This window comes from Accipiter gentilis, chromosome 14 (assembly GCF_929443795.1).
Source record: "Accipiter gentilis chromosome 14, bAccGen1.1, whole genome shotgun sequence".
Taxonomy (NCBI): domain Eukaryota; kingdom Metazoa; phylum Chordata; class Aves; order Accipitriformes; family Accipitridae; genus Astur; species Astur gentilis.
Window position 1 is genome coordinate 736,633 of NC_064893.1, and position 18,705 is coordinate 755,337.

An 18,705-nucleotide genomic window follows, 5' to 3' on the forward strand; every position below is an offset into this window, starting at 1 on the left:
GCTGTGTGCAGAGTGCCGTTTGCTCCCTAGGCAGCCCCAGCCCTGAAGGAAGCACCTTGCATCTAAGAAAAGTAAGTGCGGCTAGGGGATAAGGTATGCCTTTTTGGGAGGACAGGGTGGTCTTACCTTCTCCAAGAGGCCTGCTTGTTACTTGTTCTTCTCTCACAAGTATCGCCTTAGAGTTGGTAAAAGATGGGTCAAATCGCTATCGTTTTCACAACTCGACTCTTGCTAAAAGTCCCAGAAGAAGCAAGCAAGAAAGCATGTCAACTCTTTAACCTCAATTTACAGAGGTAACATGTTTTCTAGGGTAACACATGAAGGGCTTTAAATTCTGTAAATTTTGACAGGTGAATTTTGTCCCTTCACTTAAGGGAAAACCTAACACGGGATGTTTCCCTGTGTGTCTCTCTTTCCAACCAAGGATGCATGTTCTCAGAGCCTCTGGATATACAGAAGACTAGTGGCTGTATTAGCAACTTACATATGCCAACAGTTTGACCTTAAGTTTTTTCTTGCTGCTGTGTTTAATTTTTATTTTTCTGAGAAAAGACTGATTTTTAAGTAGTATTTTAAAACAGGAAGAAAATTATCCTTTTTTTTTTTTTAATCCATGTGGTTCTCTCAGTGGCTTTTTGTTGCTTTGCAACCCAAACTATGGACATTCCTTTCATGTATTGTTTTGGTAGAGATCAGGTGTTGGAACTTGTAGGTCACCATTCATGAAAGTAAATTTCAGTAAGGTCCTTTAAGTATAAGATGGGTGAAATGATGGCAGCTATATACTGAATTACATGTACGTGCCATAACAGGTGCACAGTTATTGGTCAGAAGTAGTTTGTTGTGGACAGAATGCAGATGCAGAAAACTGGCAAAGTTTTGGTGGAGATGTGTCATCCAGTAAACAGTGACCGCTAAATAGAGAAATGCTGCTGAAAAGCCACCAAGAAAAAACACTTGCTACATGACCCTACAAGGCCTCTTTGTGGTCTGCTATGAATTCCTTTCATATCTCTTTTATCTCTGGTTTTCATCACTGTTGGGTCAACTGATTTAAATCACTCAAATAGCAGAAAATTGGTTATGAGAATGGCGGAAGAACTTTTCCAATTTAGTGAGTTGAATCAGCTTGTGGAAAAGGTTTGATGAGTGGCAGAGCCAGAACAAAGGGTAGGGAACGAACTGACCAGAGAGTGAGGAGAGAGGGAAGAGCAGAAGGAAGAAGGAGTTTGAATTTGGAAAGCAGTGGGATGGGCGTGCCCTTTCAGTGACAGTTAACACTTAGGTTGGCTCAGCTGCAGGTCAAGTTGCAGTTCTAAGAGAAAGGAAAAAAACGAACAAAAAAACCCAACAGATTCTATAATATGTTTCCTAACTGAAACAATTTCCAAGAGTCTTCAACTTCAGCAGCTTCAATCAAAAGGGATAACATTGGTTTTAACACAATATGACAAATAGATTGCTATTTATCTGGGTGTATGGTCTTGAGATTTTTACAAAACTGTACTAAAATATGGAAAATCTCTAAAATTCAATGAATTAGCTTATAACACCTCACTCACAAAGGCACTGAAAATAATGAGAGTTTTAAGCTACTTCATGTTGCTCATTATTTTAAATGATGCTCTATATCGTATTATTTTAAATGATGTTCCATATCGTATTGTTTGCATGTGAACTATATTAAACTGAGCTATGTAAATGATATTCCCCTAGGACTTTTTTGAAACCAGAATGTGTATGACAGGGAGTAATATTTAAATAGGAGAAAGTAGTAGAAAATAAAAGGCTACATGGAAGAATTATTGTAAGAGCATATTGCTTTGTGCTGAGTAGGGAACATACTGATGTTGAGAAAAGACAGTGCAATTTTCCTGCTCTTCTGCTTTTATAGAGGCTAATGTTGCTAGCTGGAAAAAAAAAATAAAAATTCTCGTGATTGTAAATCTACCAAAGATTATTTGCAGTGAAAGAGAGACCACCTCTTTTCTTTCTTCCCTCCTTCTTCCCCTGACATCCATTCACTCTGGAGTTTTTTTAAGGTGGCTTTCACTGTCTCATCCTCTTGTAATGGAGGATTTTGCTGTGTGCCTTTGAAAGAGATGTGTACAATCACAATTCTCTGAGGATTCACTTACCAGATTTTCAGACCTGACAGTTCTAATGATGGTTGTGTGGTATATTTGCTACCTTTACCAGAAGCAATGCCTCCCTCCTATTCTGCCTCCTCTCCATTTTATTTGTCTCTCGGGAGCTGCAGAGAAGGTGAAAATGGAAATGCTTGGTCATCAGACTCTCAGATTAGATTAGGTTAAAAAAAATCAAGATGGAAACAAAAATGTTGAGAGAATCAAGTCTTCATCAACTGTGCAGTATGCTGATACAGTTTCTCAATTAAATTATTCATGAAGTTAGCTGTGCAGCATGATAGCAAGAGGAAATTTAGGAAAAGCCTGTGATGAAGATGGAGCAACCGTAGGAAAGCGGGAAGCGGGGGGGAATCAATAAGGCATTATTTCCTTTCCTCCACTTTAAAATAAGTTTCTGTCTGGCAAAATGATCTTGTGAATGCGTGGGAACAACCATTCCATCCAGCATTTTCCGAAAGGTAACTGTGAAGAGGAACTGATGTTAATGATGCACAGCAAACATAAAAGCCTCATTTTCTCCTACCTCACCGAACCTGTATCTATTTATCCAGGCACATAAGCTGTGAATATAAGGTTTTCCCTGACTATCAAATTGTAAGATTTAAACCATTCTGATTTGACAGTATCATATACCCAGTCACTGTTACACTTGCAGAGGTGGGTATGACTGTACAAGATATACAAAGATAATGAAGAATCAGGTCCATCAGCTGCAATGAGAAATAACATTGTTTCAGCTTTTGATTGTTAGCAACAGTTTTAACTTGGAAAAAGCATTGCCAGTGGCTTAACTACATGTATACGTAAGGGCAAACTATGACAACATCTCATTGGCAAATTAAAGTAATTTCCTAATAGAGGCATGATCTGCATATCTCTGTGAGCTGCCCTGGGGCGATGCCAAAGTGCAGACCCTGAAAGGGGGTCAGTTGTGTAGCTGTGAGCTAGCTATGCCATGCTGACCAGGGAGGGACCAACAGGGAAAGACACCTCCTGCGCACAGCTGGTTAACGATTGCAGGAATGGAGTCTTGGTTTCTCTCATACTCTGTACCTATTCAGTTTCTGATGTGCTTTGATTATTCTGTACCCCTCTGCTTGTTCCTAACATAGGGGTCCTTGTTGGCTGTCTCTCTTCACATAAAAACTTTTGTCTGAGTTGGCATTGTATGAAATCCAAAAAGTAATCGGCCAGCTTCTCTACATGTATTATCAGTGGCCAAATACTATAAAATTGGTTGCAAATTTAGAAGGCATTTTTTTCATAAGCCTATGAAAATGAATTGTTATAGTTCAATTACATTTAAAAGATCCATTTTGGGTTGTTAGAGAGATTTTGCCTTTAAGGCAAAACTGGCTTCTTAGCAATGTTGACCTTCTTGAAACCAAAATCATAAAGGTCACAGTGCTCAATACATACTAGTAGTTCACTGTGCAGAAAACATCTCTTTGAAAAGGCAGCAATGAAGAAGCAAAATACATAGAATTTCCAACAAGATGTTTTGTTGCCTTTGGCTGTAGTTTATTAAACAGCACAAACCTAAACCTTAAAAAGAGAAAGACACGTGTGATTTGCTGTTATTTGTTGATCTGAATTTGTGTGCATTTAATATTCAGAAAGCATTCATGAAGGTGGTAATGATTTTTGAAACTGCCTTTTTTGTAGTATTAACAGCTAGTCATCTGAAACCTAATCCTGAAAGTGAATTATTGATTATTTTCTTGTTTACAATGCTTAAGTTATTCTGTCAGGAAATGAAAAAATACTGTATGACCTAGCTGAATAGTTGACAATAGCACAAATTGCAAATGGATAACATCAACACAGAATATTTCAATCTGTATGCTGAAATTTGTTAACATAAACTATATGGATAATACTTAGGAATAACAAACACATCTCAGGAGACTTAATGGGATGAATCCATAAGAAATATTAGCTTATGACCAGTTTTGTGTATCACATTTCTGGTTTTTGCTTGACCAAGTATAAGTCTTGTTATTCATCCAATGATGTTTTTTGCTGGTCGGTAATATAAGCTCTGCAGGCCATCCAACAATGTAGTCCTTACTTCTAAATTTATTTTCTACATACTGCACTGTAAATTTTCAAGAATGTGCAGAGCTAACTAATTTTATGAAGCAGAGTATTATGGCCTGCTGCAAAGGAGACAAAGACTGTTTCATTTCACAGAGACAATGTTTTATTTCTTTAATCTATATTTGTTACCATTCTGCAGCAGATGTGGCAGAGCACCTTAAACATATCTTTAAGTACACCCTTAAAATTGCTTGGAATCAATGGGATTTAAAATATGTTATACATGTCTGGATGATGATTAAAAATATACACTTGCTATGCATTTATAGAAGGTAACTCTGCAGGATCTGATCAGCCAAGAGCTGCATGCCCTGACTTTCCATCAGGAGACCAGGTATATTCCCTCTCAGAGCACATTCAGCTCTTTCAGGGCCACGCGATAATATGATTGTTCCTTTGGCCTGAGCAGCATCATTTCTTCAGGGAGAGATATGTCTTAGTTACTTTTTTTTTTAATGCAATACTGGTTATTCAGAAAAATATACACAAATGAATAATTTCTCCAATTGCTGTGGAGACAGTCAGCAGCAGGCATTTCCTTGTGCATTATTTACAATTCTGCTCCTTTAGTCAGTTCTTTACCTCAGAGAGCTGAGTGACTGCTTCTTGAGTAGCTGGTTTGCTTTATACTGGCTTTTTGGTTGTCAGATGGCATGGCTACTTGGACAGGTTACCATCAAAAAAAAGGAAGTATGTGTGTTTGTAGTGTGGTAGCTATTTCATGGATGTTGTCTGAAGGTATCTGTGAAGAAATTTGTAGTTGCTCTATCTTCAGTAGGAATAAGGTAAGATATCTTCCATTTACTGCAAAATAAGAGTGTTCTTAGAGACAATTACTGCAGAGTAGCTAAAAAGGTGTAAACCTGTACTCAGGCCACCTCGCAATAATTTATGTAAATGTGCTCTTCTAAGCAGGGGTTGCCAAACTGTCACCTAACTGCTCTGTTGTGTGGTCTGAGAATCTCTTATCTACAGCACTTGGTTTCTAATTGGTCGTTTCCCTCTGGCCCAGTCCTTGGGTGATATTTCCAAAACTAGTTATAAAAACCCTAAAAGGAGCTCCTGTTTCAAAATTCAGAGTCCTCCTTTGAAGACACTGAGTATTTTTAGCTGCCACCTAAGTAAGCATTCTAGGGTGCTTAGCTTGGAAAGAAATAGTCTAGTTATGTGAGTATTGTATTAAATATATTGGGTTTAGGTTTTCATCATCTGAGTGGCTTAATGATCTTGAGACCTAGTCCCATTTTATCCTGCCTCTGCACAGGAGAGGTTACTTGTTTTGTTAGAAATTTTGTTACAGGTTTTGTTACTTGCCAAAAGACATCTCTATTTTTAGTCTGCTATACATTAAAAAGCAAAAACTTTGGAATTTGTTTTATTTATTTACACAAACCACTGTCATTCCTTCCACTTTCCCCTTTAAAAGTCTAGTCACTGAAGATCTACAGAGTTCAGAAATAAATATATATATATATACTTCCTTAAACTACTGGGTTAGAAATTGCTATTTTAACTAAGTGATATGTTATTTCATATGTTGGAGGAAGATATTCTTTTCCATATTTTTATACCTGTGAATTGTGAATAATATCTCTGATAAGGATGATGTCCTTTTCAGTAAAACTGCCTGTTAAAATCATCCTCATCCTCAGAACTGCATACATGGATGACTTTGGTTAGTATAATCAAGTTATGAATGTAAGAATAACCTGTACTCTACTCTCTGTGAATTGATGGTAAAATGTAGCCCAAATAGAAAATAAACAAAAATTGGCAATATGAAGAATTGCCTTAGAATAGCCTCACAGTGTCTTAGGATAGTTGGGTTTTTAAAAAAAAGTTATTGATATGATGAGAAGGGAGATACTGGCAGTAAGAGTTCTCACTTGAAAACAAACCTTAAAGAAATAATATGTCCAGTAAAACAGAATTATAAAGGTTCTTTAGAGTGGAAGGAGGTCTGGTTGTTTTGGGGGGGGTTTGGCTTTTATTTAAGTCCTGAAGAAATCTATCCTTATGTTGTATTAAGAGATGTTATGTGCAAAAACAATTAGCAGAACTGCATCCAGAGTGCCAAGAAGATGTATTGTCCAGACACATTTTTAACATATAAGACAATATCTAAAAAGTAAGGGACAGGGAGCGGAATCAGGTCATGAGTGGAGAAAATCAGATGTCAGCACCAGGCATTTGTAGCTGTCCTTGAGATAAATGGGGTAATGGGACAGGGCCATGTGATGGCCTTTTGCCTGACTGGCTAAAAATAAACACTGTACACACTTCATATGCTTCTCTCCGTTTAATGTGTGGGAGGACAGAAAAATCTACGCAGGAACAGATGCTCTGCTCTTGTCCCTTTCACAGCACCCTCCCAAGTTCTTGTCCCTGGCCTTCACTCAGTGAAGCTACGCTCAAGTGAAAGGCCTCTGTTTAATTCTTAATCCCTATATGGTGGGAGCAGGTCTATGGATGTAGCTGAGGATTAACTGGTCTTTAAAAAAAATGTTAATATTATCCGCATTTAAAAATATGTGATTCAGGCTTTTATATAAAAATAAAATAATAATTAAAAAAACACAGAATATTTTATAGATTTATTTATTCACAATAAAGGAATAAATCTTGCACCTCATGGCTAATAATAACAATTTCTCATTACTTTGGTAAGAATCTTGCTAGTGTAAAGAAAAAGGACTAAATCTTACTTCAGGGAAGTACTGTGCTATGAAACTGATTCACTGCAAGAATACCTGAGTAAGTAGAAGTATCAGAGAAACTGATTTATTCAACATGGCATATTTTATAAGAAATTAAGATTTTTTTTGTCAAAAAAGTGTTTATTGATAGTTGTCCAGCATTCCGTTTCTCAGTGGGGGTTGCTGGGCTTGGTTGAATTTTTTTCTCCAAATTCTTTGCAAACTGCCAATTTGGCATCTGTCTTTGAGGTGATGATTTATGGAGGAAACTTGCTCACCCTTGACTGTAGCAGTAGAGTAAACGTATTTTAGCTAGATATTCTGAAGACTTTGAAATGAGTATCGATGTTTATTAATGCAATGTTCTGTGTTTTGGAAGAAGATTAACAGTGGCACTTCAGTTGAAGAATTTGTCTGGTTCATATAATATTACATTCAGATTGCATCTGAAATCTCTGCTTTGTTTTGCCTTTGGACAGACGTTCAAAATGCTAGTCAGGAACATTAAAGTGTTTGTTGCATAGGTATAGGGATTCAGTGGTGGTGAGGTACATTGCGGGGCTGATTCTTCTCTTGACTTGAAATAAATCAAGTGAAACCTCGCTTAAGCCAGAGCTATTGCAGCAATACAAAATGAGCGTGGAAAGGATAGTCAAGCACAGAGACTTTCTGCAGGCTGTTTCCGCTTATTCATTCATTGCTTCAACATGTGAGGAACACAGAAACCAGGTGCAGTGCCAATAGGACATCTACCATGATGGCAGAAGGGGAATGAGGAAGTACCACTGCCCTGCTTCCTCTACTAAGCAAATACAGCTTGTTCTCTAATTACATAGTCTGATTTCAGATGTTTTATAGATTTCCAAAATATGTGTTAAAGCCTGCAAGTTGTAATCATTATCAATTACATTAAAATAAACATTTTATGGTTTCATGTTGTGGTAAATACATATAGTCTGCATATTCGACTTTAGTAATATTTTGCCTTGCTTTTATAAGAAAAAATATGTATATACAGCTATTATTGTTATGTTGTTATATTCAATAACTAAATTTAAATTTGTGCAGAAGGCCACACATTTTAAAAATTGACATTTTTAAAAAATGTTTTTCAGTATGTCCTTTCTCCTAATCCACTGTGTCTTTCACAGCCCTTTTCCTCTCATGATTTCTAATTCATCTATAAAACATGAATGCCCCATATCCTCTCATCCACCAAGTCACTCTGGGCCATTAGGGTCCTGGAGCTTCTCATGTTTTCTTTGCTTTGTGATAAAGCTCTTCCTACATCCCTGTGTTTTAGAGCCCTTTTCTGCCTTCAAATCCTTTTTTTAAGATTTATGTTGATCTTTGTGCCAGTCTTCAATTCATGCCTGTGCCAGGATAGAGTCCACTGTCCAAGCAATTGCTTTCATTCCCACTTGTAGACCCCTGCCCTTCCTCAATTCAAAAGAAGTGCTAACTAGTATGACAGTGAAGCATTCAGTCAGATAAGTGGTAGACTTCCTGAAACTGCATTCTCTGTGCAGTGTCTGCGAGTAAGACTGACTCGCAGTAAGAAATCTGCAGTGTGGAACAGAGCCAGAGAAACCATGAAGAATGAAAGATGTCCAGGCTAGCTAAGCAAATTGGCTTGTATAGGGGAAAGATTGGAATATGTGAGAAATTAAGATAGACTGTTCTTAAAAAAGCAAAAACACGTGCAGAACCACTGTCAAGTGTTCTGTCAATCTTAATTTCTTACTGGTTTAACTGCATTTTTTCCCTTCTTGGGCTTCTCTTAGGAACCTGGTGATGATACCAGTTATCTGCCACTACTATATTAAGGAGATGTTTCTTCCAAAATGAAAAGAATTGATGTCATGCTCATAATAGAGTTGTCACTAAACTTTAGAGTCATTGTGGTGACTCGTAAGGCTAAGCATTCCAGCAAAGCTGTCGGTGCAAACTCTGAAAATCTTTTCAGTTTGCATGTCAAAGATTATCATAGGCTTTGATATGTATGGAAGAAATTAGAGTCTGTTCCACAGAAATTCTGTGTTCCAGAAAGGCAAATCAGTACAGAGTCAGTGAGGAGGAAGAGTATGGTGATCCATGGGATTAGAAGTGTACAGTGTGAGATTAAGAAGCCTGATTACGCTACACAGTGAAGTATGGTATAGAAATAATTGATCTAACCACCACTAAACTATTTCTGGAAGTGAATCAGTACAACCACATTAGTTTGGCATTGAATACATGGTCAGGAAGACTGGCCGTCTTGGTGACATGGCACATTGGCTTGAAAGGAATGTGCTAACATTTCTATACAGCTCTTAGAGTCAGGGGCATGCGGGTGAAGAGTGTCCGCACTGTGCTGCACTGACTGGCATGGTGTCCCACTTGGCTTGAACCATTTCGCGTTGCATACCATGTTGTAAGATAGATGTGCTGTAAAAGAGCTTGACTTGATTAGTGAGGCAAAATGAGTATTAACAGAAGATACAATTTCTTTCTTTGAATATGCCACCAGAGAGGTAAAGCTCTGTTTAAGTAGAAGAGCATAAGTCATTGACTGACTAGGAATATGTTGAGTCTAAAAATCAAAAAGAATTTTCTGCCAGGGTAGAGCACTTTGGGCCTGCCAGCTGATCAAGTAGTTATAAAAGGGGATTTGGTCAGTTTCTGAAAGGGATTAAGTGTTACAACTGCAAGTATAAGAGTTGCCTTCTAGTCGTATGCTCCTATGTCTCACAATTCTGTTCAAGTGGCAGAGTCAACAAAAAAATTCCACTATTGAATAAGCTGGGAAGAGCAGGGTCCTAATTATAACTGTGTGGAGTAATAATCTGCTCTTATCTTATGTACATATATTTCAAATATTATATATATATATTTCAGTTAACAGAGTTGAGGGGTGAAAGGAATGGGTTCTCTGGTAGTCAGAGTATATAAGCTTAAAAATATTTAGGTTATTAGGCTTCTTCAGTTGTATGGTTAATGAAACAATTTTGTTTAATCTTGATTCTTTTTAAATAACAGTGATAGAACCAGGCAGGTCCTGGTCGAATTTATTGTAAAAATATGCAATATTTTACATCGTGATTTCAGTCATTCTAGTCATGAGGACTTGAGAACTGCTGAATTCAGCCAGATGAGAAGTCCACCTAATCTAGTATCCTGTCTTAGTAAGAAGATACTTATGGAAAAACTGTACAGAGGCAGTCATGCTTACTGCGATTTTTCCATCATGCTCTTCTACCCTTCAGTGGCTAGGAGACTCTTGTTTAATAGTTACTGCTGACCTACTGAATAGAACTGCTGAATTCATGTAGTCATGATTTTTTTGATCCGTGTATAGTTTGGGCCTTGCAATATCTAATGAAAATGAGTTTAGTTTATTATTACCAAAAAATGTGCATGTCTTCCAATATTTATATTATGAATACTAGTGAATAACTTTTCCCAGCTCACGTTTCTCATAATGACTTAAACACTTCTATGATATCTTTCTTCAGATATTTTTCTAATTCTACCATAACCTTTTTGATAATGGAATGACTGCATATAGTATTCATAATATGTCTGTGGCATGAAAGCATACAGGGCAGACTTTTTGTGTTTGTTCTCTGTTTTTAAATAATTCCTAAGTTTCTGTTTGCTTCTTTAAGCACCAGATGTTTTCAGCTTTCCTGGTGATACTGACTAACACCCCTTGTATATACGTATTTTCCCTTCCTCTCTTGATGTGCATTACACTTACTGACATCGAATAGCCTCTGGCATTTTGTCACCCATTCACTATTGAGCCATCCTCTGAAGCTTTTCATAGCCAGCTTTAGATTTCCTCAGCCTAATAGTTTTGTGTCATCTGATTTTTTTCTTTGTCTTATGTGTGTACATTTCCACATCATTTATGAATATATTGAAGGGCCCAGATCTCTCAGTTAAGCCTATGTCAGTGAATCCTGACAGTTTCTCAGTGTGAATATTTCTTTATGAAGAAAAGAATACAAGCAGTACAAAATCTGACCTATAAAAATCACTCATCCTTTTTTTCTTCTTCCTAAAACGAATTTTTACCACTTTAGTTCCATTATTTATTTATTGCATAAGTAGATGCATTTTTAATTAATTTTCACCATGTAGTTCTGCTTTTCAAAGAATTTGTAGGATAATGGGAAAACAAGACAACAGAAATTCACTGCTATTTGATGATTTAATTATCACACGTTGAGTTTAATGGCTCTAATTAACTTTTTTATTTCATCAGAGTATGGGATTCTGGCACGTACCGACAATTGAGAGTGATTGTCAGGAAAAAGTATATAAAAGAAACTGTTCTTTTTATTTTTTGAATGTTAGCATGTAAAGGTTGTCTTTGTCTGTCTACAATCTTCTATTGGTTTAATCCAGTATGCTTACTTATTAAGCTATGAATACCTGCAAATCCTTTAAAGGATTAACTGTATCTGCCTGCTAAGCTTTCCAAGGCAGTTAAAAATAACTGCAGGCTGATTCTACTGACACACTAAAAACTGGACCTGCTCTACATTTTATGTTGTATTTGCTGCTGCTCTGACAGATGTAATACAGTCTGGAGGTACTTAAGCCTTATATGAAGATTCAGGTTGACCAAGTGCTCTTGAAACCCCCATTATAACTAGCAGCTGTTTTCCCTTACAGCCCATAGAGAATCGGCATTTACTTTGTCTCATGAAAAATGCCAGTGACCAAGGACATATAAGGTGCAAGAAGAAATTCAGCTTAATACCAATGCATGAAATAAAGGTATCCTTCTCTGTAGAAAAGGCCATGACTGACACAAGGTGGTCTGACCAGCTCCTGCAGTGCAGTCCTTTATGTATGGTATGGCTTTTGCAAGCTGCAGTCATTGACTTCAGAAAATGTGGCTATTTTCCACATTTACAGAATTATTGTTATATTCTAATACAGTATGAGCATGTATGCTGGATGCTGCTAGATATTAGGAAGGGAGACAAACAGATGAGATTCACTATAGTGGAAGCCTTATAGGAATGCACAGTTTCTTTTGGTGCTCCAGAGAATGCATGAGAAATTAAAATGTGTACTGACTACCTCTATGCTCTATTATTCCTGCTGGCTATCAGGAAAGAAGAGTTGGCCTCCACCTTCCTTGTCAAAGAAGTTAAATTGTGGAATATATAAAATGGAAACTTTGAGACAAGCCTTTTCACTTTTCATTGTGTTTTGCCAGATATTTTCCTTCTGAAGACTTGTACTGGTACAACAGAAATTCCAGGTTGCAAAAGGGTGTCATACATGCCTGTATTTTCTTGTTGGCGATGGACAGAATACCTGATGTGGATCCTTCTTTGCTACAGTGATTCCTACCTTCCCTAACAGATTCTTTAGGTTTCTGCAAAAAAGCAGAACTTAGAGTGTATATAACAGCCAAAATTGGTTCTAGCAGTTTTAAGAGCTGAAGGAACATAACATGGCATAAAGCTACTTTGCTCCCAAGTGATAGGCCTCAGGCTAAATAATACTTAGATGGGTGCATGAATCCTGCATTTGTTCTGAGTTGATGAAGGAGGAATATTGAAAACCAAATGCAGTGAGATGTAGATACTCACAGGGGGCAATGCTGTCAGCATTCCTTATAAGGAACTCCTGGCTGTAAAGCAATATGTACTTGGGTCATGGCTTGCCAGACACCTGGTCAGAGTGTAAAGCATTGACACAAGTGCAGAAGGAAAATTGGATTCATCAGCATGGATTCAACATTCAGTCCCAAAATAATGTTTTACAAAGAAAGGCTGCTAAACTTCTTTAGGTTTTAGCTACTCCAAGAGCTAAGTACTTGTTACTTAATTACTTAATTATTATACTCTTTGGCAACGGAAGGGCTGTAGATTTTTCTGGTCTTCTAAATAAATAAGCAAACTCTGCACAATCCAAGCTGAAGGTTCTAGCTTGGATGCAATAAGCAATATAACTCCATTAACATAAATATGCGCTACTTGATGTCTGAAATACTTTTGGAGATTGATTAAAGTTTGTGCTGTGGCAATTTCATACTGAGCAAAATCAGGAGATCACATTATCCTTTTTACTAGTTCTAGCTAAGGGAAGCCAACAAAAACATGGGAGAGTGATAATGTTTTAAACCATTTTTATAGTCAATGTCTGCCCATGCCTACAGGAGGAAGTGCCATGGTTAAGCAGACACATTGCTAGTGATATTTCAGCAATGTCTCTTGGAACTGGTTGCAGAATTTCTACAATGCACTGTATGGCACTGTGCAGGCAATCGATGACATGACTTAGCAGGTAGATTATATGATTCTACTTACTTCAATGCTAATTTTTCTAATTAGGCATATATTGCTTAATGTGTGTTTTTATCTGAACTTGATGAAAAACTGTCAGGTTAACTTTTACTCAGTGTGTATTTTGGAGGGAGGAAATGGACTTTTACAAAATGCACTTTCTAATATAAACTATGCAGTATTTTGGTATGAACAGAAGCGAGCATTCTTATGTTTTAAATAAGAAATATTGTGGAACCCAAGCTTATCAGATTTTTGCCAGAAACTTGCTGGTTCCCTGCCAGCTCATCTACCCATCCACTTGGCAGGTCACCCAGCCTTCCAAAAGCTGCAGCTGCCTCTGCGTCAAGGATGGCAAGCACTTCCAGGGCCACAGGCTCTAGAGCAGGTGGCCAGATGGACTTTCTCTGAGGTACCACCCAAAGGGACTCCATCATTGTGGGGTGATGTGCTGTGCAGACAGCCTCCCAGCAGGCTGGGAGGTAGGCTAAGAAACTTTCAGGTCTGGAGATGCTTTATCTTGTGCCAGCTTTTAGTAGTTTTCTAAGAAATTGTTTTGTAAGTGGACATCCTATTCCTGTCACTAAGGAAGACCTTGTATCTGAAAAGATGGATGTGTGCATTTAACACATTACTTTGTAGCAGTCCTGCTTCCACGGTTCAAGTAGAAATGACAAAATGCAACAGCATGTCTAGAGGAATGTTGCTTTTTAAGCTGAAATTTGGCTTCTGACAGAGGTTAGGTTTTGTTGGGGTTTTGCATTTTCTTTTTATCTTAACAGACATTCTTGTTTCTCCTACAAATATCCAATCTTATTTTAGATTCAACCAGACCTCAGCAATATCTTCTGGACTAACATGCAATTTTTTACTCAGATATTCATGGTAGTTAATACACCCTTGGTATTAATAATGTATTGTGGAAGGACTGTAATAGTAAATAAAAGCTGATAAACTTTGTGTTGATGTGTAAATTGTTGTTGACCTTAACAGTTTTTCTCCTATCTTTTTAGTGCTGAGAACAGTAAAATTTAATAGCACAGACCAATGCTAGTGAAGTTTTGGGGATTGTAACTCTTCATGTTTGTATAAAAGTAAGTGCTAACCATTACTCAAACAGGTTAATAAAATAAAAGCACACAAAGCAATTCTGCTTTCTTTTTCTGATTATTCTTTATTAGTTCACTGCATTTTAAATAGCTTGTTAGAAAACTTACCTTTCCTAACAGACCTCTGCTCCAAAAATAAATCAATTCCACAGTAGTAGGCATGGTTGGAGAAGAACAACTTTTTCTGCTCCAGCCATTGCTTGTATATTGCTACTATGTGCCATATAAGTAAATAAATCTCTATTTTACTGCAGTTAAATGATATTAAAAGAGACATGTTAATGTAATGAAGCAACTGTCATACACCAAATATTTTATAGACTGTTGCCTGGAGATGATAATTTTTTTTTAACTAATTACCCTCAAGGAAATTTAATGAAGAATTTTTAATTAACAAAATACACTGGAGCATAAGATAATTAATGCTTCTTATCATTAATTTGTCAAACAGAAACAATGATACTATAAAGATGACATTCTGATAGATTTTCTCCAGCTTTGTAACTTTTTCAGCAAGTTTACTTAGTAACTTTACTTCATACCTTGACTCACTAAAGTTGGTAAGTTCATTCCTGAAGTTCCTAGTCAGGTAGAATAATGGTTTCAGAATCTAGGTGGATAATGTTTTTGCTTATACAGTGTTATCTAGCAGTGCAAGAACTGAAGAACCAAACATTGCCTTCTTTGACTGGACCAATGGCTCATCAAAATCAGTGTGAAGAATGGAAGCACTATAATTAAAAAAAATAAAATAAATACTCCCTTCCTGTTTCTCAGCTAATACAATATATTCCCTAAGGGTGGAGAAAGTTGGCCTTGTTGTGCATTTAGCAAATGCTTCCAATGAGCTGTCCAAAATGAAACGAAGCTCAATTGATTAGCCTCTGTGTTACTCCAGCTCTATGTGTACTGAAAGCATTGGAGCTGTGCTAATAATGAAATTAGAATGAAATAGAGATAAATCATACACACTGTTTCTTGCTGAAACTGATGACAAGTAGCTTCTCTTTGATTTTATTATTCTTTTGCACCAGTCAATATAAAAATCTTGCTAGCATGTTTTCCACAACATTTACAGATTAAAAGTAGTTGCCTAACTCCATTACTGCTTACAAAATTAATAACGTGCTTGTATAAAACAACAGACTATGATGGTCATATCTTCAGCTGCATACTGACATAGCTCCAACTGCATAGCTGTTGACTTCATGAGGATTTATGTATAAAGTTAAGCCCATGCTTAACTGCTTTGTCAATCTGTCTTCTCTCCCTCTCTCGTTGCTCTTAATATCATATAAAATCTATGAAATTTAGCTCATTGTCCTGGTTTCAGCTGGGATAGCGTTAACTGTCTTCCTAGTAGCTGGTATGGTGCTATGTTTTGAGTTCAGTATGCGAAGAATGTTGATAACACTGATGTTTTCAGTTGTTGCCAAGTAGTGTTTAGACTAAAATCAAGGATTTTTCAGCTTTTCATGCCCAGCCAGCGAGAAAGCTGGAGGGGCACAAGAAGTTGGCACAGGACACAGCCAGGGCACCTGACCCAAACTGGCCAACAGAGTATTCCATACCATGTGGCGTCCCATTTAGTATAGGAACTGGGGAGGGGGGAGCAGGGAATCGCCGCTCGGGGACTAGCTGGGTGTCGGTTGGTGGGTGATGAGCAATTGCACTGTGCATCATTTGTACATTCCAATCCTTTCATTATTGCTGTTGTCACTTTATTAGTGTTATCATTATCATTATTAGTTTCTTCTTTTCTGTTCTATTAAACGGTTCTTATCTCAGACATGGGGTTTGCTTCTTTTCCCAATTTTCTCCCCCATCCCACTGGGTGTGGGGGGGGAGTGAGTGAGCGGCTGCGTGGTGCTTAGTTGCTGGCTGGGGTTAAACTGCGACACTCATGCTGACATACAAATGAATGTTCAGCTATTTCTATATGTTCTTTGTACCCAAACCCATGGTTGATTTACTCTTGTTCCAAGCCCAAAGAAAAGACTATCCACTGTGACTTCCATAGTGGTATGCTCTGGGTGTGAGTGTGTGTGTGCACTCTGGGCGTAAGCGTGTGTGTGTGTATCTATTATCAAAGGCAATGTATGGGCCTCTTGTCTAACCAAAACTTCTGTAATTAGATAGACTGCATTTCAGAATAAATCCTTTCTAGTGAATCTGCTCCCAAACTCGTGCTTTTTACAGTAGATGTAAATGAAGTCCTCTTCTTTTGTAGCTTTTCATTTGAATCACTTAATGTTTATCACAGTTATTGATACTTGTTTTTCATTGTATTTAAAAATGTTTACAGCATAATATTACAGTAGTAATAGTAGCAAATATTTAGAAAGTGAATTGCACAAGAGCTGTTTTATAGCCTGAGACCGTCATCTCATATACAAAACATAAACGTTATTACACAAAGGAAAGTATAATAAAACTACGGCTGTAATTACTGCTTTAATAAACAGTATAGATTTTTCTAATATTTAATAAACCAAGAAATTTTACCACAACTGTAACCTCATATTTCTGTGATTTATGTGCATTCTTCCCCGAAACAGCATTCATCTGCAGTAAGATTTAGTTGGGCATTTATGTCTGACCAAACTAATAAGTGTGATATTAGACTGTCTAGAGAGCTATGGATATATTTAAATAAAAAGATTTGTAAGTGCCTTAATTATCTTGATAAATTAGGAACTAAGTGACAATATTGGCATATATTAGAATTAAATAAATATATTTTAAGCACACATCTACTTAAAATTTAGTTCCTATAAATTTTGCTAGCATGTCCATGTATGTCTTCATATTTTTAGTATTTGCTAGATGTACTGTAGTTTCCCCTGGCATATGTGTCCTGTAAGGCAAGGGACAACAGAATCAAGAAAGAAACATCTGACCATGTCACAAATCCAATTAACTCTGACAAGGCTAGTAAAGTCAAGTGAATAACAAAGCAATGCTGTCTGGAAGCAGCTTTATATTTTAGATCGTACTGGAGATGGTAGGACACCAGCTGGACAAAGCAAAAATACTCCGGGCAGCTGAATTTTCTGCATCTACTAAGACCATCTTATACCCTGACAAGGTCAGAGCATTACAGCATTTTGAAGTGTCAGATCTCATCTCTTCACTGTTTCTAAGTGGCAGGGAGGAGGAAAGCATTCTCCTCACAGAATGTAAAATATGTGCTAATGTCATTACAAGGTAATGCAGTGAAGCAGAAACCGCAGTTAACATCACACAGCCTGTCCTCAACCACCACCTCCATGTTTGGTTATGACAATAACCCTTCAATACACTTCAGTACGACAATCCTTGGGCAGAAATCCTGGTGATTGTCTAATCCCGGGACCTATGTATGTTAAAAGTAGCTTTCCTTTGTCTAGCTCTTGACACATGTAGTTCTCCTATGTCCCATTTAATGAAACCAAACACCTAAATGATTGCTTCTGCTCTGCTGCATTTATTCATGCTTGGGACTCAAAAATGTGGGTGAATTTCTCATCTCAAGTATAACAGTGTCAATCTAGCGATGCTCCTTTGGCAAAATTATTTTGGATTTATCTTGAGAGGAGAATCCATTCTCTGACCTTCTGACTAGAAATATAAGTTCTTCACTGCATGTTTCTGCATAGAAGGGAAATACATACTCCATTTACTTTATCTGTGTAATTCAAACAATACTGTATTACACTTGGAAGTTCTACAGCTTTGTCTCTCTTCTCACTCAAACCTGTTTCACAATCATGCAGTACCCTCAAGTAAAATGCTCACTTTCCATTTACACTTGAGTAAATGAAGAAATTTTAGACCCATCAGGTATTACACAGTATTCACTATTATTACTGTTAATTGCTGATGTTTTTTGCAGCTCATAATAACCTACTTTTCTAGTTGCCAGAATAGTTAAACACATAGTTTATCAGCTCTAATGCAGGCCCTGAAACTGGAACAAACAGCTATCCTCAACTTTGGGATGGAGGAAGGAATATTTTTGGGGGAAACAACATGAGAATTGGGGTTAGCTCATATCTCGCAGCTAGTTTTCAGCTGACTAGTGTTGGAAATTTCCCAGCACTTTTATAATTTTTCTATTTCATTGAAACCAAAATTATATTAAGTTCAGCAAAATTTTCCAAAGGGAGATTTCTCATGTTTGGAATGGGATTTCTGGTCTAGAAATGAGAAACAAATACACACAATGACTCAGTGGTTCGGTTATTAAATTATTAGATTCAGAGTAGGGAGCTGAAACTGTTTCCCCTTTCCCTGCGACTTGAAGAGATTGCATGCAGTTTTGTTCTCACACAGAGGCCAAACAAAGTAAAAACTTCATAAAGTCTGTAGTGCCTGT